At 35.2% G+C, this 25,876-nt stretch overlaps 1 protein-coding gene and 1 non-coding gene across 6 annotated transcripts in view; both read left to right on the top strand.

The window, feature by feature from the left end:
- The window catches only part of NOL4 (nucleolar protein 4), a 332,223-nt gene that overhangs the window by 45,443 nt on the left and 260,904 nt on the right, over positions 1–25,876 (top strand). The window lies entirely within an intron of this gene.
- LOC126005780 (U6 spliceosomal RNA) lies at positions 24,323–24,429 on the top strand. Its single transcript, XR_007494815.1, has one exon. It is a non-coding gene; the product is annotated as a U6 spliceosomal RNA (small nuclear RNA).

The raw sequence follows: 25,876 nt of genomic DNA, 5'->3' as shown, positions 1-25,876 counted from the left end.
GTAGAGAATTTCTTTTTGGTTGTTTCTTATAAAAATAATTTTGACATTACTGCTGGTGGTTGGTATGTATTAGTCTCATGCTTTTATTTTGCTATTTTTACATGATTTTACTTTTAAGCGCATAAAAGATTATTAAATCTCTTTGGTAAAGCCAGCAACTATGTTTCTCCTAAGATAATTTGTATTGATTGCTCTTATTCTTGTGTGTGAGTCATCTTTTCTGCTTCTTTGAATGAACCATTAAACTTCCTTTTTAAAATGGGAATTTACAATAATGATGGAATTATGTAGATAAAAATTTAACCCTTTTTTTAAGTGCCACTGACCTGGTACCAACAGGTTTAATCTCTGAATAGACATTGCCAGAAGTACAGCTATAAATGGCCCTACTTCTCCAAAACCCAACATGATGATTTTTGTACTCTTAGTTAATTTTTTTATCTACTGAATTTTCTGGATTATGTTAAGTTTGCATGATTTGTTCTAGGTTGCCACTGAAACATTTTCTCAGTTTAGTACTGTGGTTATAGACCAGTGATTTCCTTAAATTTATGGAACCAAAAAACCTGTAAATGTTGCTAAAAAGACTTTATGTTATGGTAAACCTTTGACAATCAGGCAAGTAACTAATGACTATTTCCTAACCTTTACTTCCTGCTTTTGCAAAGAGAAAGAATGATGATCAATTCCAGATGAAACCTGTTTTGTTTTTGCTTTTGTTTTGCACTACATCCAGCAGCGCTTAGTGATTACTCTTGTCTCTGCTCTTTAGAAATCACTCCTTGTAGGGTTGGGGGACATATAGGATACTGGGGATGGAATTCGGGTCGGCCTCATCAAGGCAAATGCTATACCTACTGTGCTATTGCTCAGGCTCTATGGATCTTCTTAGATCTTCACATTTTCTCTGAATTTGTGTATGTGTGTGTGCACATGTTTTTCCCCTTGGTTCCTTGGGGATATGATTTTTTTTCAAAGCCTTCTGGGTATCTCATTCTATAGTTTTTAATTTAAAGTCCTTATTTAGTTTATTATTATACTCAAATATTATGCAGTATGTCAGACAATGAGAAAGATACTATTTTACTTTTTGAGGCTGTGGCACTCCCAGGTATGCTCAGGGCTTAGTGTGGCTTGTCATCACAGAACACTCCTCGAGGACTTGGGGGACCAATAGGATTAACCACCAGGATTAAACCAGGGTTGGCAAGTTGCAAGATAAGCACTCTACCCATTGTTATTGCTTTGGCTCTTAAGTATTTTCTTTTTAAATGATTTTCAATTATGCTTCCTGGGTAGAGTTCTGAATTTAATCAATTTAAATAGTGTGTTAAGTGAAGTCTTCCAGGGAACCATTAGACACATTAAAAATATGATTTCTGGGGTGGGAGAGGTGGCGCTAGAAGTAAGGTGTCTGCCTTGCCAGCACTAGCCTAGGACAGACCGTGGTTCGATCCCCCGGCGTCCCATATGGTCCCCCAAGCCAGGAGCGACTTCTGAGCACATAGCCAGGAGTAAACTCTGAGCATTACCGAGTGTGGCCCCCACCAAAAAAAAAAAAAACAAAAAACAAAAAAAATATGATTTCTTTGGGACTAAGATTTTGAGAAATTGTCAGTTCTATTTTTTTCCTTCCAAGCTGCAATTAATAATGTGAATTTTTTTTTCAAGGACTATTCAGTGCTATATATTAAGAGACTAAAGGAGAACTTAAGTTGTCATAAATTTCTGTTTTCTTTCTAACATTTATTTATTTTTCTTTAATAAAGGCTTTTATGAAATTCCTGTTTAGTCACTGTGAATTCTTATATTTTTTGCCATTTCTTTTAAGATTTGAGAATATTTTCAGATCTCATTTACTCTGTCATTAGTGAATCCTACTTTAATACACTAAATTTGAATTGTATTGTTTAATCATCCTACAATATTACAGAGGCATTAGACTGGCACTCAAAATGTGTAAAATATGGTTAAAAAATAGAGCTAGCAATTGATGCTCCGTAATTTTCTGACAATCATTGACTATTTCAATTGTTGTATTAAGCCTATCTGTTCAGATGATCTGATTACTATTTAATGGTCATACTTTTCTCAAGATTAAAAAATATTTAAAATGATAATTAAAAATCATCAAAGTAAATTAAAATTAGTTCTAAAATTAATGAGTCAAGATTAAATTAAATAAAACTTCATATTGAAAATTATTATAATACAGTGGATAGGGCATTTGCCTTATATGCATTTGTTCTGGGTTTGATATGTGGCATCTCATATAGTCCCCTAGCCTTTCAGGAGTGATTCTTGAGTGCGAGGGCATGAGCAACTTCTGAGCACAGCCAACTGTAAACCAAAAGTTAACAAACAAAACAACAACAATACTTACCTGACAGGAGAAGTCTCTTGATTATGAAATAGTTTTCCCAGCGTGAGGTTTATCCATTCATTGCACTCCAGATATGCTGGCCCTTTTCTAAAAACTAGTGTTTCTATGAGCCATTCCTGGTTCGTACTCAAAGATTACTCCTGGTGGGATTGAAGGGAGGCATATGCAATATTAGGGATCAAATTTGAATCAGCTGCATGGAAGCCTTATCTAGTGCACTCTCTCTCTGATCCAGAAATACCTAATTCTTTATCTGGCTTTAATATTTCTCTATAATCACTTAATGCCTATTACATCTGTATATCTTATTTAACATGTATAAATATGTCTATATTTTACCATCTACTCTCTTACTATTTGCATTAAATATTTATTGCATTTATAAAATTATTATGAGGTAATATTTTACAAGTGTGTTGATATATTATTTTGAACAACAATTACAAAACCTCAATACCACCATCATGCCAATGTGCTCATGTTGACATTGAAATTTTAAAATATTAAAATATTTTCCTTCCAGGTTTGGAATTTAAAGTAGATTTGTCTTAGTTATTATTATTTAATTCTGACCATGTCTACGTATGAAATTCTATATCCTGAGATTCCTACTAATCGATCATGTGACCCTGAGGTAAAATTTTTGTTACCAAAGACATAGTTTACTCTTTTTCTTTGTTTGTACTTATAGATAATATTATTGAGATACTTTTATATAATTATTTAAAATTATTTATATAACAAACATTGGGAGACAGAGCAGGTAGGTCACTTTGCATGCAGTTCACTTGGGTTCAGTCTCAATTGCAGGATTCATTTCTACACACAGCCAGGAGTGTTCACTAAGCACAGAGCCAGGAATATGCCTTGATCATCACTGAGTCTGACCCTAAATCAAAATCAAAATACAAAAAGCATTACTTATCTTTATTTCATCAATCCAATTTTTTTTTTTTTTTTACTATTTTCAAATTCAACTGTTCTTTATTTTTCCAACTGTTAGTCTTTTACTCTGGAGGAATTTTTCTCTGAGATTTGGACATTATTAAGTTATAGACTGTAACTCGGATCTGGCACAATTGTATGAAACATAGGGTGTTTGAAAGAGGCAAAAACCAGATTTGATCCCAAGTACCCTATATGTATAAGCCCTTATCCTGCCAGGAATGATTTCTGAGTGCAAACCCAAGAATAAGCACTGAGAACACTATGTCTAAATACCTGCCTAAATTAAAACACACATAAGTTTATATATATGTTTTGGGGGGTCACAATTGGCTGTGCTTCAGAGTTATTCCTGGCTCTGCACTCAAAAGTCACACTTGGAAGGCTCGAAGGACTATATGGGATTCTGGGGATTGAGTCCAGGTCAGCCTCATGCAAGGCAAATGCCCTACCTGCTATGCTATGAACTCTTGCCCTGTTGTTCTGTTTTGATATAAGAGAAGAAAATAGATTTCCATATTATGATGGTTTTGAGCTTTATTGTTATTGTGAATGAATACTGAAATCTAACCTTTTATTCTGTGACATTGGATTTCTTTATGTTTAGATGCAAAACTATCTAAATCTTTTTCTATTATAAATTTATATGAAATATTTCTTACACTCAGAAAGATAATTTATTCATTTAACTTTCTTAAATTCTGAACAACTAATAATATTTCCATATTTTATCACTTGATTTTGAAAGCATATATATTTATCAATTTGGGTGTGTGTCTGTCTACTGTCCTGTCACGTGAACCTCTTGGGAGTGGGCTGAAAAGAGGCTCCAGAAAACTCGCTCTCCCAGAGGCCCATTCTAGGGCGGGAACGCCAAGGAACTGCTCCATAACAGTGAAAACCGGTTATAAGCAGTAATTTGCAGAAGACAGGTCCCCTGTTTGTGACATCAGGCGAGGAAAATCTATGAAACTACGCCTGCCCAGTGGGGCCCAACTGTAAAAATTGTGAGTGCTGCCTGTGTGTGTCTGTCTAGAGTCCTGTCATGTGAACTTCTTGGGAGTGGGCCGAAAAGAGGCTCCAGAAGAGCACTTAGCTCCGCTTTGCTACGCAGCCATGTGCTTTTTCTAAGGAAAGAACACCATCGCAACAGGAAGAAAAAAATCATACTAAGAACTGTGTTGGATCACTGAAGTCAAGCATTTCTCTCCGGACTGTCTTCCCTGATGCGTGTTTGGGCTTAAACTTTGATCCTGTGTGAGGCTTCATCCACGGAGGCCTCCCCTCCCTTAGAGGCAAGTTGACCCTATCAGAAAGGGTGGAGCCAGAGGAGTGTGGCTGCCTACATCATTTAGCCAATGAATACCACCACAACACATAGAAAAACCCACAACACAAGTGTGACAATAGGGAAACAACGTAGGCCAGCATCAGACATAGAGAATGAAGATGGCAATTCTGATGACCTAATAATGACCAAGCAACTAATCAACCTCTCAGATAAGGACTTTAGACAAGCAATATGGAAGATGCTCAAAGAACTCAAAGAAACCATGGATCGAGTTAAAAAGAACACTAATAAGAACCAAGAAAATATGAAGACAGAAATCACAAAACTCCAAACTGAAATAATATGTCAACTAACAGGCCTGAAAAAGTCAGTAAACAAAGTGAATGACAAAAAGGATAAGCTCTGGGACAGGGTATCAGAAGCTGAGAATAGACTTGGTGCTGTGGAAGATGAGATACATAAAAATTCCATACAACAGGAGAGACTGGAAAAAAAACTTAAAGCAAATGAACAGACAATGGAAAAATTAGTCAAAGAATGGGAACAAATGAAAATAGAAGTCTATGATAAGCTCAACAGAAACAACTTAAGAATCATTGGAGTCCCAGAAACCCAGGAAGAATATTTTCCAGGAAGAATCAACAGTCAAGAACATCACTAAACAGAAACTTCCAGAGCTAAAGAATATATGTGATTAAATCTGCATGCTTGAAGAGTACCAACCAAAAGAGACCCCAGAAAAAATACCCCAAGACACATCCTAGTCACAATTACAAATCCCACAGATAGAGACAGAATTCTGAAAACAGCAAGATCAAAAGGGGAAATTACGTTCAAGCAAGCATCCTTGAGATTTACAGCAGACCTGTCACCAGAAACACTCAAGGCCAGAAAGCAGTGGTGGGATACTGTGACAAGAATGAATGAAATGAATGCTTCACCTAGAATACTGTACCCAGCAAAACTCACTTTCTGGTTTGATGAAAGAATACATGGTTTCACAGTCAAAAAACAGCTCAGAAACTTGACAGACTCAAAACCAGTCTTAAGAGAAAAACTAAAAGACCTAATTTAAGACAAGACTAACCAAAGGACACACCAAATTTTGATATAAAGATGGCATTAAATCCCAGGACAAAAAATACACACACACAAAAACAAAATCCCAGGACAATTCTTTCTTTCAATGTCAATGGACAAAATGCACCAGTTAAGAGACACAGGGTGGCTAAATGGATCAAAAAACTCAATCCAACCTTCTGCTGCCTACAAGAAATGCACCTGAATAGCCAGAACAAACATAGACTCAAAATAAAAGGCTGGAGAAAAATTACCCAAGCAAACAACACCCATAAAAAAGCTGGAGTGGCCATACTAATATCAGATAATGCAAACTTTTTACTTAGCAAGGTTGTAAGGGACAAAGATGGACATTTTATATTAATCAAAGGGTATGTAGAGCAGGAAGAAATAACTCTCCTAAACAAAAGAAATAACTCTCCTAAAGCAAAATATTTAATACAACTGTTGACATATCTGAAAAATAATATCAATAACAACACAATAATTGTGGGGGACCTCAACATGGCTTTGTCAATACTGGATAGGTCAACCAGACTGAAACCCAACAAGAACATACTAGACCTGAGGAGAGAAATGGAAGAAAGAGGTCTAGTGGATATATATAGGACACTCCATCCCCAGAAACCTGGATACACATTCTTCTCCAATGTACATGGGACATTCTCCAGGATAGACTTCATGCTGGCACATAAAACATACCTCCATAATATCAAGAGGATAGAAATTTTGCAGGCTACCTTCGCTGACCACAAGGCTCTGAAATTATTTGTGAATTCCAAAGGGACACAGAAGAAAAACTTTAACACCTGGAAGTTAAACAGCCTCATACTGAATAACCAGTGGGTCCGAGATGAAATCAAGGAGGAAATCAGAAGGTTCCTGGAAACAAATGACAATAAAGACACAAACTATCAGAACTTATGTGACACAGAAAAAACAGTACTGAGAGGAAAATTTATAGCTTTGCAAGCACACATCAGGAAGGAAGAAGAGGCTTACCTTAGTATCTTGATGACACAGCTAATAGAACTAGAAAGTGCTCAACAGATGGACCCAAAAATAGGGAGACAGAAGGAAATAACAAAGCTGAGAGCAGAAATCAACACAGTGGAAATCCAAAAAACAATCTGAAAGATCAACGAAAGCAGAAGTTGGTTCTTTGAAAAAATAAACAAGATTGATAGACCACTGGCAAAACTAACAAAGAGAGAGAGAAACTTGATAACTTGTATTAGGAATGAAAAAGGAGAGATCACTACTGATATGACAGAAATTCAAAGTGTAATCAGAAACTACTTTGAGAAACTCTACGCCACTAAAAATGAGAACCTGGAAGAAATGGATAAATTCTTGGACTCTTATAATCTTCCACGGTTCAAGAAGAGGATATAGCATATCTAAACTCCCCCATCACTATCACTATTGATGAAATTAAAATGGTAATCAAATGTCTGCCGAAAAACAAAACCCCAGGCCCAGATGGATTCACTAATGAAGTCTTTCAAACTTTCCAAGAGGAATTATTACCAATCTTGGTAAGACTCTTTCATGAAATTGAACAAACGGAAACACTTCCAAATAGCTTTTATGAATCCAACATCACCTTCATACCTAACCCAGACAGAGATGCTACGAAAAAAGAAAATTACAGACCAATATTGCTGATGATTGCAGATGCAAAGATCCTCAACAAAATCCTGGAAAATAGGATTCAATGCCTCATTAAGAAGATTATCCACTAAGATCAAGTAGGTTTCAAACCAGGAATGCAAGGCTGGTTTAACATTCGTAAATCTATCAACATAATACACAACATCGAAAACAAGAAAAATAAAAACCACATGATCATATCAATAGATGCAGAGAAAGCATTTGATAACGTCCAACACCCATTCTTGATCAAAACTCTCAGCAAGATGGGAATGGAAAGAACCTTTCACAATATAGTTAAGGCCATCTACCACAAGCCAGTGGCAAATATTATCCTCAATGGAGAAAAACTAAAAGCCTTCCCTCTAAATTCTGGCACAAAACAAGGCTGTCCTCTCTCACCACTCCTATTCAACATAGCACTGGAATACTCGCTATAGAGATTAGGGAAGAAAAAGATATCAAGGGAATCCAGATAGGAAAGGAAGAAGTCAAGCTCTCACTGTTTACAGATGACATGATACTCTACTTAGAAAACCCTAAAGACTCTACCAAAAAGCTTCTAGAAACAATAGACTCATATAGCAAGGTGGCAGGCTACAAAATTAACACACAAAAATCAATAGCCTTTCTATACACCAATAGTAATAAGGAAGAAATGGACATTAAGAAAACAACCCCATTCACAATAGTGCCACACAAACTCAAATATCTTGGAATCAACTTGATTAAAAAGGTGAAGGACCTATACAAAGAAAACTATAAAACTCTGCTCCAAGAAAGAAGAGAGGACACACGGAAATGGAAACACATACCCTGCTCATGGATTGGCAGGATAACATCATCAAAATGGCAATACTCCCCAAGGCATTATACAGATTTAATGTGATCCCTCTAAAGATACCCATGACATTCTTCAAAGAAGTAGATCAGGCACTTTTGAAATTTGTTTGGAACAATAAACACCCTAAAATAGCTAAAGCAATCATTGGGAAAAAGAATATGGAAGGAATTACTTTCCCCAACTTTAAACTTTACTACAAAGCAATAGTTATCAAAACAGCATGGTATTGAAATAAGGACAGGCCCTCAGATTCCCCAGACATACAATCACCTATTGTTTGATAAAGGAGTAAGAAATCCTAAATGGAGCAAAGAAAGCCTCTTCAACAAGTGGTTTTGGCACAACTGGATAGCCACTTGCAAAAAATTAAACTTAGACCCCCAGCTAACATCATGTACGAAGGTAAAATCCAAATGGATTAAAGACCTCAATATCAGACCCAAAATCATAAGATATATAGAATAACACATAAGCAAAATACTCCAGGACATTGAGACTGCAGGCATATTCAAGGAGGAAACTGCACTCTCCATGCAAGTGAAAGCAGAGATTAACAGATGGGAATATATTAAGCTGAGAAGCTTCTTTACCTCAAAGTAAATAGCGCCTAGGATACAAGAGCCACTCACTGAGTGGGAGAAACAATTAACCCAATACCTATCAGATAAGGGGCTAATCTCCAAAATATACAAGGCACTGACAGAACTTTATAAGAAAAAAACATCAAATCCCATCAAAAAATGGGAAGAAGAAATGGACACTTTGACAAAGAAGAAATACAAATGGCCAAAAGACACATGAAAAAATGCTCCACATCACTAATCATCAGGGAGATGCAAATCAAAACAACTATGAGGTACCACCTCACACCACAGAGAATGGCACACATCACAAAGAATGAGAATAAACAGTGTTGGCAGGGATGTGGAGAGAAAGGAACTGTTATCCACTGCTGGTGGGAATGCCATCTAGTTCAACCTTTATGGAAAGCGATATGGAGATTCCTCCAAAAACTGGAAATCAAGCTCCCATATGATTCAGCTATACCACTCCTAGGAATATACCCTAGGAACACAAAAATACAATACAAAAACCCCTTCCTTACACCTATATTATTTGCAGCACTATTTACCATAGCAAGACTCTGGAAACAACCAAGATGCCATTCAACAGACGAATGGCTAAATAAACTGTGGAACATATACACAATGAAATATTATGCAGCTTTCAGAATAGATGAAGTCATGAAATTTTCCTATACATGGATGTACACATAATCTATTATGCTGAGTGAAATAAGTCAGAGAGAGAGAGAAAAACGCAGAATGGTCTCACTCATCTATGCGTTTTAAGAAAAATGAAAGACATTCTTGCAATAATTTTCAGACACAAAAGAGAAAAGAGTTGGAAGTTACAGTACACCTCAGGAAGCTCACCACACAGAGTAATGAGTTTAGTTAGAGAAGTAACTACATTTTGAACTGTCCTAATAATGAGAATGTATAAGGGAAATGGAAAGCCTGTCTAGAGTACAAGCGGGTGTCCGGTGGGAAGGAGGGAGATTTGCGACATTTTTGATGGGAACGTTGCACTGCTGATGGGTGGTGTTCTTTACATGACTGAAACCCAAACACAATCATGCATGTAATCAAGGTGTTTAAATAAAATAAAAAAAAAGAAAATATCTTCTGACAGATTAGTTGAAAACTAAAAAAAAATAAAAGAATGAAATAAATCAACTCTGTGTATATTATTTAGAAACTTCTAAAAATTACATATAAAATATAAGCAGTATTTCTCTGAGATTAATAGACATCTCTTTTCCTAGTGTCCTCAATTAAATATATATGAATATTAAATGATCAAATAATTATTCATCCTGAAACTTTAGTTCCTGCTTTGTGCAGTATTGTGTATTTTAATATCTCCAATATATTGTCTTAGAATTTGAATTTCACAGAACTTGAAATTTAACAGAACTTGAATATGGAAACATTGAGATGTAGCTGAAAGTAGGCCAGTGATACAGAGAAGTTATAATGTCCAATGAAATATGAGATAAAAGAATTAAAATTCTGGTTCTATCTTTTTAGATGGCAAAAGAAGCAGTATAGAAAGTTAAAAGCCTTTCTACTAAATTTCCATTAATCTACATGGCTACACATTAGAACAGGGGATGCTCTGATCATGAGTCCTCTGATGACATAAACTGACATATTAAACATAAATTCATACATAGTCTATGGATTTTATATGCACTTATCCCACAGTTCAAATATATATTCTCTTTAACCAATTTGGAGAATAAAAAAGAAAATTTGAGACTGGGTGGATAAATAATAGCTTTCTGTTTTTATTTGGATTATACCCATTTGTGCATATGGATATTCCTGTCAAGCACTTTAACCCATTTACTTGCTTTCACTCTCTAGCCCAGTGAGTATTATCTTAGAGAGATAAAAATATTTTTGCCAATATAGAAATAGTTGATAATTTGTAAGATAATGAAATATATGTTGCCTTTTGGGACAGGAGAGATAGTATAGCATACAGTAGGGTATTTGCTTTGCATGCAGCGAACTCAAGCTTGATCCCTGAAATCCAATGTCTCTCTAAGCATTACCAGGAATAAATTCTGAGCACAGACTCAAGAGGGAGCCCTGAGCATTGCCAGGCATGACCCCAAACCAAAAGCATATATACATATATATCACGTTTTTTCCATATGTATGTATATGGACTATTAATATAAAACATGGGCTAATATAAAGTAAGCTCCTGTATCTTACTATTACAAGTTTTATTTCATTGTAATGGAAAACAGCTTATTCATGTTTAGCTGCAACAATGCCAAAGGCAAAATTAAAAAAAAAAAAAAGCAAAAAACAGGGGCCAGAGAGATAGTACAGAGTTAGGGTGTTTACCTTGCATGCAGCAGATCCAGGACAATTAAATGGTGTTTTGAATCCCGGCATCCCATACAGTCCCCCATGCTTGCCAGGAGCGATTTTCTGATTGCAGAGCCAAGAGTAACCCTTGAGCACTGCCCGGTATGACCCCCAAAACAAAACAAAACAAAAATATAAAAAAACAAAACAAAAGAAGGTAATATGATTGCTGCAATCACTGAAAGGAGAAAAATGAATAACCTAAAACTTAATACCTCATGATTAGGATGTAGTCTTCAAATATCTTCAGCCACTGTGTTCTGTGTTCTTGGTCATGAAAGACAAATGATGCACAAATGTGATATACCTGAAATATAGAAATGTTTCATGTTCATGCGTTCAGTTCTGTGAAGAATAGTGAGTAATATAGGCTAATACCAGTAAAGGTATCTGAGGAGATAATGTTCCTTGATGATTGCCCTTGAATTGTAAAAATAAGCAGCGTAAATTGGTCTCTAGATGTTAACCAAAAATTCATTATGCTGAGGGGACAGAAATATAGTTATCAAAGAGAATGCAAATTATATCCAGAAGCATAGAAGGCTCAATCAGAGATGAGTTATACCGAGTATGCCTCAATGTAACACAAGTTTATTACTATGCCAGAAGTTCATTTTTAATTAAAACAGAGCAAAACCAAAAAAAAAAAAATCAATTGAAAGGGCAATAGTACAGTGTATAGGATGCTTGCCTTACACATGACTGACCTGGGTTTGATCCCTTGTATAGCATTTTTTTTTTTTTTACTTTTGGCCCCACCAGGAGTGATCCCTGAACACAACCAGGAGTAAGGCCTTAGCACCAAGTGTGGTCCCAAACCAAAACAAACCAAAAATCAGTTAAAAAGCCTCACTGGTGAATGAAGTTTTTTCATCTATGGAAGAAGGGAAAATATCAACTGGGATTCATTTTTAAAACATTCAGAGTTCCGGAAGGTGGTTAATTATTCAGTTTTAAGAGTTTAGTAGTATAAAACGGCATCGGTTCAGATATAACTAAGCACTTCCCAAGGAAGGAAACATGAAAGCTAAGGCGCTTTGAAACCTCTTATTGTCTCATTCTTCTTGTAACTTTGTAATTCATTGTATTGATTTACCTTAGGCCAAAATAAAAAAATTTTATGAGTCCTCAAATAGCTGAGTTTATTATCTGATAAGTAATCAACTATGAAATCTATCTTGTCATGGTAAACAATTCAGTACAATTAGCAGTTTAAAGCTATGCAAAAGAAAATTTACTGAAACTTTAGAATAACCCATTTTTAACTTTTCTAAGTGTAACTTTTGAATGACATGTTTCATACTAGAAAGTTAACTTTTTTGCTATCATTTGCTCTGCTTAGGTTATATTTTATATTCAAATGCAGGGAGAAAATGCCATTTCAAGACTTACCTTGGATTATCTTCCCAATTTGCTTTAGTAAGATTCCAGTCTCATATGTTTTTGTGAAACTCCATAGGGAAGAGTAGTGGGGTGGGGATGTTGTGTGTGTTTATGTGTGTGTGTGTGTGCTTGTTTGTGTTTGTGTTTAAGGGAATAAATGGGTCAGTGGTAAAACTTAGTTGATACACATCCTATGACTTACATGCAAAACTATTTCTGTTATAATATGCATTTTATTCAATTCATACAAAGAATGATTTTCATACTTGTGGGGATGGATAATTTCCTGAAGTGACTATCAGCAAGGTGTTCTGCCTGTATAGAAATAGATTTTTTATTCAGTCTATTATTAAAAATACATTGTCTTTATTGATTGCCTCTTCACTATGTTGCATTTATAATAATAGTCTTTAGAAATCTTGCCTTGATATGACTGCTTTGTAGCATTGAGTATTCAGGATAGAGGTATCAGGAATACAGCACTGTGCATTTTAAGAAATATATTTGACCTCAAAATTATAAAATCTGTGCCCCAGTGTCCAAGATATAGATGTACATTAGTCTATCACTACAGAATACCTAAAAAAAATTATATTACGTTTAAGATACAAAATGTTTCGATTTTTGTATGGAAACTATTATTTCTTAAGCACAGTATGCACTCATTTTGGAGAAATACTTTCCTTTCCCTGTGTAATGGAAGTGAGAAAATTACATCCCTTAAAGGAGACTTGCACAATGTCACTTAATTGGGATGCCAAAGCCTTTTTCCATCAGTCAGGATGGATGAGACACTATTCAGGTGGTTCAAATGTGGGGTAACTGAAGCACCTACTCTGCTCTCCTCTCCCAAATCTGGGAGCACCAGATAATGGGTAAGATCTCCAGCCATCGACTTCTGTAGTGCCCCCCCCCCAGTTTTCTCCTAGCTAGAAGAGGACTCAGAGCTCTTCCAGCACTTATCACACATCAAGAACCAGTGTGGGGTTGGAGAACTCAGAGGGAAAGGGCCTTGGCCTGCTTCCCCAGCCGTTGCCAAGGCAACTGTGCCATTAACAGCGGACGCTAGGGAGGCTGGTGTTCAGCAGCTTAGCTCTCCCAGCTCTGTGCAGCCCTGCCTGTTTGGGAGACCAGCAAACAGCAAGTGAGGTCAGGGGAGGTAAGGTGAGAGATTGCGGAGTGGAGGGCACCTGTCTCACCTCCAACTAGTCTAAAGGTCCAACGTTGCCATAGAGACGGCATGAGCACAGGCACCTGTACAGGATGCTACTCAGCCTCTGCAGCCAAAGTCAAAGATAAAGCAACTTGAGCCCTCTTTTTGCCCTTCTGATCTCTTCCAGGGTGGTTAACCCAACAGCTGCCACTGCTTACTAACCACAAACAGGAAGTGAAAGGGCAGAAGTCCAGAATTCACCCCAAGTTCATGCTCCATGTCTTTATTCTGCTTTCCCACACAGAATGTTCTAACTCGGCCTCTCCTTTTAATGAAGGATGGGGGAATCAAAAAGCAGCTCCCTTCGTACTGTCTCTGCCACACACTTTTCCTTTAACAAACACCTAATTTTGTGGCACAGACCACTGACAAGAGCCAACTCCAATTTTCAACAGAAAAAGACTTTTATTTTTTTTAAACAAGATGTGAAATCCCGAGATTTTATGATAATATTTATAGGAACATGCTCGTCCTGATATTAACCATTCTTTAAGAAATGAGTGGAATAATTGTGAATAAATATGATACATAGTAGAGAAAGAATGAGCTGTTAAAAAATTCCTTCTTTTATTTTCAGTTCTATACCAATTTAGTACTAAAATGTCTCTTTTCTGGGCGTTAGTCCATCCATGTTTGAGATCAATTTTTGGCTGTGCACAGGGGGTTATTTTAGAATGGCTCTGCCTTTGAACTAGGAGGGAGAGTAAATTAAATACATAAGAATATTTAGACTCAAGATTTAGTGCATGGATGAATCTCTACTGACTACCCACATGAATGCACTTAGCAGATTTCTCTATATGAACAGAGCAAGTTGAAGCATCTGTGATCCTGAGTTGCCAGCTATGCCCTGGCAGATCTTATGAAGGGCTTTTGGTCAGAACCTCTTGATTCTCAAATTTCTTTTCAGGCCAAAAGGCACATGAAAAGATGTTCAACATCACTAATCGTCAGGGAGATGCAAATCAAAACTACTATGAGGTACCACCTCAGGCCACTGAGATTGGCACACATCACAAAAAAGGAAAACAAGCAGTGCTGGCGGGGATGTGGAGAGAAAGGAACTCTTTTTCACTGCTGGTGGGAATGCCGTCTAGTACAACCTTTATGGAAAGCGATATGGAGATTCCTTCACAAACTGGAAATTGAGCTTCCATACGATCCAGCTATACCACTCCTAGGAATATACCCAAGAAACACAAAAATACAATACAAAAAACCCTTCCTTACTCCTATATTCATTGCAGCGCTATTTACAATAGCCAGACTCTGGAAACAACCAAGATGCCCTTCAACAGATGAGTGGCTGAAGAAACTGTGGTACATATACACAATGGAATACTATGCAGCCATCAGGAGAGATGAAGTCATGAAATTTTCCAATACATGGATGTACATGGAATCTATTATGCTGAGTGAAGTAAGTCAGAGGGAGAGAGAAAGACGCAGAATGGTTTCACTCATCTATGGGCTTTAAGAAAAATGAAGGACATTTTTAACAGTATCTCAGAGACAAGAGAGATGAGGGCTGGTAGGTGCAGCTCAGGACATGCAGCTCATCACATAGAGTGATGAGTGCAGTTGCAGAGATGACTACACTGAAAACTATCATAAAATGTGAATGAATGAGGGAAGTAGAAAGCCTGTCTCGAGTACAGGTGTAGGGGGGTGGGAAGGAGGGAGATCTGGGAAATTGGTGGTGGGAATGTTGCACCGGTGAAGGGGGGTGCTCTTTACATGACTGTAATCATACAACTATAATCATGTTTGTAATCACGGTGTTTAAATAAAGATTAAAAAAAATGAAAAAAAAATTCTTTTCAGTTTAATGTCTATGTAGTATATATTTTATTATCAGAAATAATTCTGGTAGCTTTTGCTTCTGATATCATGAGTTTTCTTACATATTTATGCAATTCTAAATAGATCAACTTAGTCAATTGACTTTAATATTACTCCTTTAAAAAGTTTAAAAATAGCAGCCTATGTATTTTTCATACAGATGATGCTTGAGATACTTAATCATTTGTTTTTTCGTACTTTATGCCTTATTGTTTTTTAAATACTAAGAGAGACCCGAGCATTATTATACTGGGGAGGGCATTTGCCTTGCGTGTGGCTTAACTAGATTCAATTTCTGGTAACCCATAGGGGTCTCTTGAACCCTCTAAGAGTAATTACTGATTGCAGAGCCAGTAGTAACCCCCAAGCAGTGCCAGGTGTGGGCCCCCAAAGAAAACAAAATATATAAAATACTAAAAGAGTGTAATGTATCTGTGCTGTTAAATCCTTTGTTGGGTATTTGTGAATCCAAGAACAGTCCCCAGAATGAGAAATTACTTCCCATCCCCTGTCCCTTTTCGGAGGGAGACCTTGGTAATATTTATCTGCAGCAAATAATAATCCACACAGACAAGAATGATAGGGTGTAAAAGATTGGGCAAAGAGAGAAAACGAGAGAATCCTCTTGCAGCCTGCAAACAGCTTTCGCAAAAGGACCCCTCTCCCCTGTCCATCAAGCTATTTATTGCCAACTCCACAGCACCCCCACCTGGAAGGTCTAGGTGGGGCAATAGTCACAGAACAATCCTAAGGAAATATTTTTATATACAACAATTCCAAGAATAATCTTATGGAAACTTTTTCATATTCTACAAAAGAGAATTATTTTTTTATTTTAGCCTCTAGGTAAACTATGAATTTGAAATATATGGACTTTGTCTTTAATTTAATTCTTTGTTACTTCTCCTAAAGAGCACCAGAACTCTACCCCCAAATTTGTTTTGTTTGTCTAAATATCAAATTTGACTCAACTTTTACATTAAGAGTATATATAGTCTTTTTATATGTAATTTTTATTTAAGCACCATGACTACAAGGATGATTGTAGTTGAGTTTCAGTCATAAAAAGAACACCTCCCTTCAACAGTGCAAAACGCCACCACCAATGCCCCGCCCCTTCTTCCCAGCCCTTGTCTGTATTGAGAAACAGGCATTCTACTTCTCTCTCTCATTAAGAAGATCATGTAGTGTAGTTATTTCCCTAACTGCACAGCTACTCTTTGTGGTGAGCTTCATAATGTGAGCTGGTCCTTCCGGCCTTCATCTCTGTTGTCTCTGGGCATTATTACAACAATTTCCTTAATTTTTCTTAAAAACCCATAGATGAGTGAGACTATTCTGTGTCTATCTCTCTTTCTCTGACTTATTTCACACAGAATAATAGGTCATGTTGATAATAGATAATAGATAATGTACATCCATGTATAGGAAGATTTTATGATTTCATCTCTCCTGATGGCTGCATAATATTCATTAAGTATATGAATCACAGTTTCTTTAGCCATTCATCTGTTGAAGGGCATCTTGGTTGTTTTCAGAGCCTGGCTATTGTAAATAGCACTGCAATGAATATAGGGATGAAGAAGGGATTTTTGAATTGTATCTTTGTGTTCCTAGGGTTTATACCTAGGAATGGTATAGCTGGATCGTATGGGAGTTCAATTTCTAGCTTTTAGAGGAATCTCCATATTGTTTTCTATAAAGGTTGGACTAGAAGGTATTCCCACCAGCAGTGAATGAGTGTTCCTTTTTCTCCACATTCCCACCAGCACTGATTGCTCTTGTTCTTTGCGATGTGTACCAGTCTCTGTGGAGTGAGATGGTTGTTTTGATTTGCATCTCCTTGATGATTAGTGATGTGGAGCTTTTTTTTTATGTGTCTTTTAACTTTTTTTTTTTTTTTTGAGGAAGCATCTGTTCATTTTTTTCCTCTTTTTTTGATGGGTTTGATGATTTTTTCTGGTTACAATCTGGCAGTACCTTGTATGTTTTCGATATTAGCCCTTATCTGATGAGTATTGGGTGAATAGTTTCTCCCATTCTTTGGGTAGCTTTTGTATCGTAGGCACTATTTACTTTGAGCTGCAGAAGTTTCTTAGCTTAATATAGTCCCATCTATGCTTCCACTAGTTTGGAGAGTGCTGTTCCTTTCTTGAAGATGCCTTTAGTCTCAATGTCATGAAGTGTTTAACCTATGGGTTGTTCTCTATGCCTGATGATTTCTGGCCTGATATCAAGGTCTTTAATTCATTTGGACTTGACCTTTGTGTATGGTGTTATTTGGATACTCAAGACTATTCACTGATCTGAGGATGTCTTTATTCCAATACCATGCTGTTTTAATAACTATTGCTTTGTAATACAATTTAAAATTGGGGAAAGTAATGCCTCCCATATTCCTTTTTTTCAATGATTGCTTTAGCTATTGGTGGGTGTTTATTTTTCCAGATGAATTTCAAGAGTGATCCATTTCTTTGAAGAATGTCATGGATATCTTTAGAGGGAGTGCATTAAACCTGTGCAATGCAGGGGCCAGAGAGATAACATGGAGGTAAGGTGTTTGCCTTGCGTTCAAAAGAATGGTGGTTCAAATCCTGGCATACAATATGGTTCCCCATGCCTGCCAGGGGCGTTTCCTGAGCATAGAGCCAGGAGTGACCCCTGAGTGCTGCCAGGTGTGACCCCAAAACAACACAAAACAAAACAAAAATCTGTGCAATTCTTTGGGGAGTATTGCCATTTTAATTATGTTAATCCTGCCAATCCATAAACAGGATATGTGTCTCCATTTCCTTGTGTCCTTTCTTATTTCTTGAGTCAGGCTTTTATAGTTTTCTTTGTATAGGTCCTTCATCTCTTAGTTAAGTTGACTCCAATATATCTGAAGTTTGTGTGGCACTAATGTGAATGGGGTTGTTTTCTTAATGTCCATTTCTTCTCTATAATTACTAGTGTATAAGAAGGCCATTAACTTTTGCATGTTAATTTTGTAGACTGCCACTTTGCTATATGAATCTAATGTTTCTAGGAGCGTTTTGGCAGAGTATTTAGGTTTTCTAATATAGTATTATGTCATCTGCAAACAATGAGAGTTTGACTTCCACCTTTCCTATCTGGATGTCCTTAATATCTTTTTCTTGACTAATTTCTAGGGCAAGTACTTTCAGTACTATGTTGAATAGGAGTGGTGAGAGAGGGCAGCCTTGTCTTATACCAGATTTAAGAGGAAAGGCTTTTAGTTTATCTCCATTAATAATAATATTTGTCATTTGCTTGTGGTAGATGCTGAGAAAAAGTTCCTTTCATTCCTATCTTGATGAAGTTTTGTTTTTTTAATCAAGACTGGATGTTGGACCTTTGAATGCTTTCTCTGCATCTATTGATATGACCATATGGTTTTTGTTTTTCTCTGATCATCTTTTTCTCTTTTTCTGTATAATCTCTTTATCTAAATTAAGCCTATATTAATATTCTCAAAAATACATACATTATTTTTAGCATTTTTCGCATTTTTGTGGCAGATTAATTTTTTTAATTCACTTATTTTATGCTTATTCAAGAAGTTTGAAAAATGACTTACTTATTAAAAAGTTACCCTAGCAAAGGACTCTAAGATAGTCCACAAATAGAATTCCTATCAACTTATAAGACCATCATAAAATCTTAGTCAAATAACTAAGAGAAATACTAAAAAACGTGCTTTTCTACGTGATTATGAGAGTGCAAAAAATAGATCTTCAAGCTTAACATTCATTAATCTGAGTGAAAATCGCACATAAATATCACCTGCAACAAAAATTAATGATATCACCAAGTGTTAGAATATTTTACACATATAATACTGCTGAAGGGATAATAAACTGATATCTTTTGGGAAAACAATCTATGCAAGTTGACTATATATATACATATGCATATATTTATATATGTGTTCGTATATATTTTCTGAAGTAATTCTGCTCCCTGAGAATGGCAGCACAAAAATTTTGAAGAAAACTTTTATTAATAATATTTTTATAATTTAAATATGGAAATAAATCTATCCTGAGACTGTAATTCAATCAAATATATATTCTATAATTGAGCACTATGTAATAGTAAAAAATCAAAATGCTTCTATGTGTTGTAAAATGTACAATGCTACAAACATAGTGGCATAACAATATAGTTTCTATTATCTGTATTCAGAAGATCATTATTTTTGGATGTGTGAACAAGATTGATAATGGGAAGAACCATAAACATGTTTGTGGGTTTTTTGTTTTGTTTTGTTTTGGTTTGGTTTTTTGGGTCACACCTGGCAGTGCTCAGGGGTTCCTCCTAGCTCTCTGCTCAGAAATTGCTCCTGGCAGGCTCCAGGTACCATATGGGATGCTGAGATTCAAACCACCGTCCTTCTGCATGTAAGGCAAACGCCCTACTTTCATGCTATCTCTCCAGCCCATATTGTACCATTTTTAAATTATATGCTATTGTTTCAGTATAAATAGTAATTTCAAAGAGGTTATCTCTTTTATTCATTGTTCTTTTTATATTGGCATCTAGACTTAGCCCAGTGGGCTTTAATCTACTTTTTTTTGTTTTGTTTTTGGGCCACACCCGGTAACGCTCAGGGGTTACTTCTTGCTATGCACTCAGAAACCACTCCTGGCTTGGGGGACCATAAGGGACACCAGGGGATCGAATCGTGGTCCATCATAGGCTAGTACAGGCAAGGCAGGCACCTTACCTCTAGCACCACCACGCCGACCCCATTAATCTACTTTTATAGTCAATGCCATATATCTCTGCACATGTCTATTGGTTCTCTCAGATTGATTAGTATATGAGGCAGAGTCTCCCACTATCCTTCATTAAAACTGCATTCTTCTTTAAAGAAATAGAGCCCACCAAATTTTATTAGATTATCTAATATGGGGTATAACATAGGATAGAAAGGCAATACATTTGAAATCCTAGGAATACTTTTGCTCTTCTAGCCAGGAATCTCCCTGTCATTCTATCTATATTGCTGCCTGGTAAATCTGTACTCTGCCTAGCAGGTCTTTTCCTGCTTAGGACTTAAATTTCCCTAGCAGTTTTTTTTACCTGATATTAAAATATGATGAAGACTTTTATATATACCTCATGTCCATCTCTCTCTATATATATACATATATATTTATTTATTTATTTTGTTGTTGTGCCATATCTAAATGTATGCAGGGCTTACTACTGATGGTGTCCAGGGACACATAAGTTGTTCCTAGGATCTTACCAAGGTCAGCTGTGTCGAGGCACAATGGTATTAGAATTTTGAGAGGAAGTAAGTTAAGTCTGTTTAAAACAAAGTTTTAATATTTATTTAATATTTAATATTATTAAATATAGTATAAACTACATAATATATTGTATATGATATATAACATAATGCATATAACTACATATTATAATTATATACTATATAATATGTAGGTATTGTATATAATATTTTATATTTAATGTTATATAATATTTATAAAAATTATATAGAATGTAGTCTATATAATATATATAAATATACAGAGTATATATTTTATAGTAAGTCTTGAAATTGGGAGTTGTCTGTTCTTGAATTAGTTATTACATTGACCTTTTAGGTCTAACTTTCTTTTGTTTGTTTTTGGGACACACCTGGAGGTGCTCTGGGGTTACTTTCGGATCTGTACTCAGAAATCACTCCTGCAGGCTCGGGGGACCATGTAGAACAGGGATTGAAACCGGTGGACCGTATGCAAGGCAAATGCCTAACCCACATTGCTATTGCTCTGGTCCCTGGAGTAACGTTTTTACATTGCCATTATGGTTCTTGGGAACTGTTTATCAAATTCCTTATTTAAAAGTTTCTCTATGTAAAAAACTTAGTATATTTTTGAAGCTCATGAATTACATTTAATATATAATTTATTTGCTGTTTATTAAAATTCCATGCAGTATTCAATTCATCATTTAATCAAATCGAACTTATAAATGTTTTAATCAAATTTATGCTTCAGGATGGATGCTGAACATTGTATGACTGAAACTCAGTCACAAACAATTTTGTAATTTATCTCACAGAGACTCGATAAAAATTTTATTTAAAATTATTAGACATTTATTTAAAATGCATGCTTTATATGATAATATCTTGGCCAAAGGAAATAAATGGGACAAGAAAAGTGTAAGGAAACCACAACATATTTGGACATATTTGGGAGCAAGTTGTGAAATATAGTCTTTTGCCTTTAAGAGACATAATTAGATCATATACTAATTTTGTCATTTGTCAAAAAATGAGATCCAATTTCTTGAGAAAAAATTATATAAATTGTTCAGGTTGTGGAGGCATGCATTATACTCTTATTGGATTTTTATTATTCAAATAATGCCTACAAGTGCTGATTGTAGGTATTAAATTTTTAAGGTAAATAGCACATATTAGCTTCTCCTATAGAAATCATATTATGCTAAAGAGAAAAAACTTTGATGCTGCTAAAATGAACTTGTCTTATGTACCTGTTAATTTGAAAATTGGGAAACATTTGTGGCAAGGCAAGAGAATTGAACAGTACATGGAAATAAAAGGAAACTGTTGGTTCACAAGAAAGCTAATGTGAATTTGTAGATTATTATACTAAATAAAATGAGACACAAATAAACAAGTATTTATATATTTTCACATATAAATTTTTGGAATAGGCAAATACTCATTTCTTATGATTGAAATGATCAAGTATGTTGGCAGGTTGGCTGAGAAATGTATACCTAAGGTACTGCCTTAAATGATGGAAATGTATATAGATTTTCTTGATACATTTGTCTACATTAGCTGAAAGTATACTTTGAACCACTAAATCACTAAATTTTTTTACATATTTTATAACTCAACAAAAAATAAAAATAACTTCATACTTATGCTAAGGTGAACAATGAAATCAACAGAGAAGCAGAAAGGAATAAATACCAGCTGAGAAATCAGGGAAAGATTCAGATAAGTCTCAGCCTTTAAAATCAGGTTTAAATGATGAATCCAAATTTTCCATTTGAAGACATTCAAGGGACAAATCAGAGAATACTAAGTCCTAATTTTTTTTTAGTTTTATTTTTGAGCTTGAGTCTCTGCTTAGGGCTTTACTTCTTGCTATGTAATAAGGGATCACTGCTAGCAGGGATTTGTGTGGTGCCGGGGATTATACTTTATGTCAGTAATGTACATGGCAAATGCCTTGTACTACCACTCAGGTTTTTGTTTAATAGTTGTTTTATTTTTCATCTGGTTGGTACAAGTTTAGTAAGTTATGATATATCTATGAATAAGGCAATTTTCAAAATTAATAGAAAAAATGATATAGCGAATGCTGTCAGCATAGTCTAAGCCAGAGTTATAAATATTGTTTTTTGAAACCCTGTAGATAATGCTTACTCATAAAAGTAATCTTCATTACCAAGCCAAAACAAGGCTGTACATCTATACCAGATAGCCACAATAGAAAATAAACTTGGCATATATGATGAAATGGATTTTTAATTCCTAGTCTTAGATCCAAAAATACCAGATAGCCACAATAGAAAATAAACTTGGCATATATGATGAAACTGATTTTTAATTCCTAGTCTTAGATCCAAAAACCATTTCCTGGGCTATTAAATAAAGCAGGAGGCTGGTCAAATATTTGGAAAGCATAGATCAGATGGTCAGTTGAGAGATAGAATTTTTAGTCATATTTTTTTCATTTTTCTTATTTATAATCCATTTTTAATATATGTTTTGTTTTGTTTTTGGGTCACACCCAGTGGTGCTCAGGGGTTACTCCTGGCTCTGCACTCAGAAATTTCTCCTGGCAGGCTCAGGGGACCATGAATGCCGGAAATCGATTGAACACCCTCTGTCCCTGGTCGGCCCAAGGCAAATGTCCTGCAACTGTGCTATTTCTCTGGCCCTAATCCTCTTTAATCTTAAATTCTTTGCAAACTCTTGTGTTGGGCTGCCTTTCTAAAGATCAAAGCAATTGGAGCTGCTATGCTATGTAAGAAACCTGACCAATATTATGGCAAACTGTCTTCATTTACAAATGAAAATCTATGTGGAACATTGACATCCCTCTGAATGTACTAATTTCTTTCAATACAATTCTGTAAGCAAGAGACATATGTTGTTTGACCAAATACCTTACATAATTATTTTATAGTATCATCATTCTTTATCCTAAGATGCTCATATCATCCATTTTCTACCTTATCTCACTATTGCTCCTGACTTTAAAGAATTTGCCTTGTTTCTATTTTAGGAATTTCATACCTTTAAAATAATAGAAATTTATTATTTTGTGGCTATTATTTTTCATTTCACATAAGGTTGCAAAGACTTACCCATATTGTAGCTTCTGTTCATACTTAATTTTATGTACAATAAATATTTCACTGTATGATATACTTAAGTTTATTAATTCATTCACTTGTTTATTAATGCTTGGGTTGTTTCTAGTCTGTTTCTAGTTATAAATTTGGCTGTTATGTACATATGTATAAAGTTTTTCCTTATAAATGGCTTCATTTATCTTAGATATTTTGGAATATAATTGCTCTCATATCATAATAGTTTCAGATTTTGATAACTTCCAAACTGTTTAACAAAATGATTGCTACAATTTATATCCCCAACTGAAATTAATGGGACTCCAACTTTTCTACATCATGCCTGAAGCTTACCTGACTTTTTAATTTTAGAAATAATAGTAGGGTGCTTGCTTCGGCAGCACATATACTAAAACTGGAACGATACAGAGAAGATTAGTATGGCCCCTGCACAAGGATGACACGCAAATTTGTGAAGTGTTCCATAAAAATAAAAAGAAAGAAATAAGAGTAGGTAAATAAATGTCTCACTACTGTTATTATTTGCATTTATTTAATAATTAAAACTTTTTCTAAAAAAATGAATTTTTAGTCATTGTTTGAGAATGATCCAGAAATTTAACATGTGAATCTAGATATGATACCATTAACCAAAGCAAGAACATCAACACTAAACATGGGATGAATTTGGAAATGAGAAATTGTAATGACAACATTTTGAAAAATCTTACTACTTATTACTTAATTTCCAATGAAGCTCTTTTGAAAAAATTCTGGTGAATGATCTTTCTCTGTAGACTTTTGTCTTGGGTCAGATAATGATAATAATAATAATAATAATGCATTTATCATCATTATTATTTTACTGTGGCCTTATTTACCTAACTCAATGAACTATTTTCAGAATTGTCCTATAATGAAGATTCTTATTGGGGATATATGATTTAGAAGATTGACATCTTTAAAGTTTTTCAAAGATTATCATCTATTATTTATTTTCAAATAAACTTATGAAATGTGGGTTTAATTCATGTACATCATAATAATTAGTTATAATTATTTTTGCTCCGATTATTATTGCTAAAATTTAAGTGTCTTGCTCTATTAGTAACTAAGGTGTAAAAAGGACTTTATTGGCATTTTGGTAATAGTTATTTCTACTATGAGATAATTATTAACCACAACTAATAATTCAATACTGAATAATTCATAATAATATATGAAGCAACAAATTATTAAATTCTTTGAGTAATTAGTAAATTTTTATTAATTAAATTTTCATGCAGAGAATTACATTTTTAGTTTTTGGGCCACAGCCAACAACACTCAGGGGTTATTCCCGGCTTTGCGCTCAGAAATCGCTCCTGGCAGTGTTGGGGGACCATATGGGTTGCCGGGGATTGAACCCAAGTCTGTCCCAGATCAGCAGCTTGCTAGGCAAGTGTCCTACCACTATGCTATCACTTTGGCTCTGAGTAATTTATTTTTTATCATTTTTATGGCTGCTATGTAAAAAGGTTAATAGGTTTTAGCTGAATAAAATCATAAAAATAAGGGAATGATGCAACCTAGATTATAACTGACCAGTCATAAAATTAAATATAATTTGTCCTAGAGGTGGAGTAGAAAATTTCCCCTGTAGAGGGAAATATCTGACAAGTAAAGTGTACTTGCCAGTATGAACATATGGCAAAACAGTGTTTCTCCAGACTTCTTTGTGCTGGCAGGGATTGGCCTCCTAGCAACTTGGACTTTTGTTTATGCTGCAAAAAGGATGAATATTCTACATAAAAATTATAATTATCTTCTCATTGAAGAAACATAAACTTGGAATTCAGTGCCACTTTTTTGAGAAAATCATAAATTTTGGAAGGAAATAGAACTGAATTTTTTTTCCTTTTTCCAAATGAACTGATGGTACCTAGTTGGTAAATTTTCT

This window comes from Suncus etruscus, chromosome 3 (genome assembly GCF_024139225.1).
Source record: "Suncus etruscus isolate mSunEtr1 chromosome 3, mSunEtr1.pri.cur, whole genome shotgun sequence".
In the NCBI taxonomy this organism is placed as follows: Eukaryota; Metazoa; Chordata; class Mammalia; order Eulipotyphla; family Soricidae; genus Suncus; species Suncus etruscus.
Note: the sequence above shows the minus strand (reverse complement) of the source record. Positions and strands in the feature narration are given on the sequence as shown.